Below are 3,692 nucleotides of genomic sequence, written 5' to 3' on the forward strand. Positions count from 1 at the left end.
GCTAAGTTTCACTATATAATAAAGACGTGGAACGATACGCACGCTGCGACTTGGTCGGTTCCTACACACAGTCCTGACATAGGGAGAGAGTGGTGACAGAGTGACACTCTCTAAAGCAGGTTACCTCCAGGTCATTACACCCACCCAGCTCAACACTACCAAAAACTGTGCGTGTGTCCATCCTCGAATGTCTTCCTATGCACGTCCATATGTTTTGTGTTGGTATTTAATTATTATAATTTTTTGTTAAATATAGCCTGTATTTAACTAGGCAAGTCAGTTAACATCAAAATCTTGTTTACACTGACGGCCTACCCCGGCCAAACCCGGACGACGCTGGGCCAATTGTGCGCCACCCTATGGGACTCCCAATCACGGCCGGTTGTGATACAGCCTGGAATCGAACCAGGGTGTCTGTAGTGGTGCCTCAAGCACTGAGATGCAGTGCCTTAGACTGCTGTGCCACTCGGGTAAGGAGTGTTGTATGTGTGTGTTTGATTACAAGCAGCATACCACCCTGCATCCCACTGCTGGCTTGGCTCTGAAGCTAAGCAGAGTTGGTCCTGGTCGGTCCCTGGATGGGATACCAGATGCTGCTGGAAGGGGTGTTGGAGGGCCAGTAGGAGGCACTCTTTCCTCTGGTCTAAAGAATATCCCAATGCCCCAGGGCAGTGATTGGGGACACTGCCCTGTGTAGGGTGCTGTCTTTCGGATGGGACGTTAAATGGGTGTCCTGACTCTCTGAGGTCATTAAAGATCCCATGTCACTTATTGTAAGAGTAACCCTGGTGTCCTGGTGAAATTCCCAATCTGGCCCTCATACCATCACGGCCACCTAATCATCCCCAGCTTACAATTGGCTCATTCATCCTCCTCCTCTCCCCTGAAACTATTCCCCAGGTTGTTGCTGTAAATGAGAATGTGTTCTCAGTCAACTTACCTGATAAAATAAATACAAATGTGTATGTACAGTCAATGAGTGTCTGGGAAGTGTGTGTACAACTATATTTATGGAGTGTGTTCAACAAATTGGCACACACAATCTGCTCCGTACGAGTGTGTGTAGTGACTGTCAACATGTTGCCAGAGATGAAACTCTGTAATCAGGGGCCAGTGTTGATTCATAGAAGTGCATTTCCTTCATGGATCATTTCCGTAAATCAGATGTCACTTTGTTTGGACATTAACTATGCCTTACTCCAAACAAAGACTAAATAAACCTGGAGGCTTGGAGCCAAGAGAGGGGGCCACGGCACTACTCAGACCCCGTCAAGACTGGCTGTGACCGAGTAAGATAAATCACTTTTAGTGGAGGAGAGGGAGAGAGTTAGGGAGGGAGGGAGGGAAGGAGGGAGAGGCATGGCTGTATGTGAAAGTGGACAGGTCTTTTGAGGGAAACTACCCCCTCCCCCCTCAATTCAATTCAAGGGGTATATTGTCATGGGAAACATATGTTAACATTGCCTAAACAAGTGAAGTAGATAATAAACAAAAGTGATATAAACAATAAAAATGAACAGTAAACATTACACTCACAGAAGTTCCAAATGAATAAAGACATTTCAAACGTCATATTATGTCTATATACAGTGTTGTAACGATGTGCAAAATAGTTAAAGTACAAAAGGGAGAAAAAAATAAACATAAATATGGGTTGTATTTACAATGGTGTTTGTTCTTCACTGGTTGACCTTTTCTTGTGGCAACAGGTCACAAATCTTGCTGCTGTGGTATGACACTGTGGTATTTCACCCAGTAGATATGAGAGTTTATCAAAATTGGGTTTGTTTTATAATTATTTGTGGATCTGTGTAATCTGAGGGAAATATGTGTCTCTAATATGGTCATATATTTGGCAGGAGGTTAGGAAGTGCAGCTCAGTTTCCACCTCATTTTGTGGGAAGTGTGCACATAGCCTCTCTTCTCTTGAGAGCCAGGTCTGCCTACGGCGGCCTTTCTCAATAGCAAGGCTATGCTCACGGAGTCTGTACATATTCAAGCTTTCCTTAAGTTTGGGTCAGTCACAGTGGTCAAGTATTCTGCCACTGTGTACTCTCTGTTTTGGGCCAAATAGCATTCTAGTTTGATCAGTTTTTTTGTGAATTTTTTCCATTGTGTCAAGTAATTATCTTTTTGTTTTCTCATGATTTGGTTGGGTCTAATTGTGTTGCTGTCCTGGGGCTCTGTGGGGTCTGTTTGTGTTTGTGAACAGAGCCCCAGGACCAGCTTGCTTAGGGGACTCTTCTCCAGGTTCATCTCTCTGTAGGTGATGGCTTTGTTATGGAAGGTTTGGGAATCGCTTCTTTTTAGGTGGTTGTAGAATTTAACAGAATTGTAAAATCTCTCTCTAGAGAGAGACTTTTTAGAATGATTTGTGGAATGTTTCAGAATAGAGGAATGTTAAACCTAGAAGGAACATTCTGGGAACCAAACAAACACTAGGCCTACTGGCCATTCTGTCATGAGCCATACAGCTGCAACTCTTTTACCACTTTGGAAATCTTCCATTGTTTTCTAAGTGGAAAAGTATGTGAAACTCACTGTTTCTCAACTCTGACTACATCCATACAGTGCTTGGAGTCAGGGGGCTTGGAGTTCACCTGTAGTGTGTGTGCATTCGTGCCTGTGTGTTTGTGTGTGTGTGTGAGTGTGTGTGTGTGCATTTGTGCCTGTGTGTGTGTGAGTGTGTGTGTGTGTGTGTGTGTGTGTGTGAGTGTGTTTGTGTGTGTGTGCATTCGTGCCTGTGTGTGTGTGAGTGTGTGTAAGTTTGTGTGTGTGAGTGTGTGTGTGTGTGTGTTTGTGTGTGTGTGTGTGTGTGTGTGTGTGTGTGTGTGTGTGTGTGTGTGTGTGTGTGTGTGTGTGTGTGTGTGTGTGTGTGTGCATTCCGACAGAACAAAATTTCACAGGGTTAGGCTGCCCATCACCATGGTTACCGGACACTTAGACGCTCCTGCTTTCCCTCCTAAGGCATGTTAGTTGTTTTCTCCCACATTCAACCCATTGAGTCACTGTGTGATAGCATCTACTGTCCTCCCAGTGTGTTTACTGAGCACTTCCTCTCTAGACCAGGGGGTCAGAGGTCAATGGTGAGGGCCCTTATATGCCCTTGAGATTGGATTCACTTTTAAATGGAAAATAGAAACCCCCTTACAGAAAATATGCACTTAATTGAGTCACACAAACAGTGAGATAGAGAAGTAGGCTCGTACACACACGACTGCAGAAACACACTTTCTTTACTCAGGCCAACAATTACTAGGTATTTGCTGTGCAGACCTGACTGGCTAGATTCCCACACAGACATCAAATAACCACCCTATTTCTCTCTCCCCCTCTCTGTTTATATCTATTTTTTTTAACTTTATTTAACTAGGCAAGTCAGTTAAGAACAAATTCTTATTTACAATGACGGCCTAGGAACAGTGGGTTAACTGCCTTGTTCAGGGGCAGAACGACAGATTTTTACCTTGTCAGCTCTGGGATTCGATCTAGCAAGCTTTCAGTTACAAGTCCAACACTCTAAGCACTAGGCTACCTGCCTTTCCCTGACTCTTTGTCTCTCTTCCTATCTCTTTCCCTCTCTCTACCCCCTCTTTGTTTATATCTATTTATCTGACTCTCTCTCTCCTCAATTCCTCTCACTATTTATTCTTCTGTCTCTCACCCCCCTCCCTCTTTCCTCCCCCTAGTCA

The sequence above is a fragment of the Salmo trutta genome, chromosome 37, assembly GCF_901001165.1.
Source record: "Salmo trutta chromosome 37, fSalTru1.1, whole genome shotgun sequence".
Lineage (NCBI taxonomy): Eukaryota > Metazoa > Chordata > Actinopteri > Salmoniformes > Salmonidae > Salmo > Salmo trutta.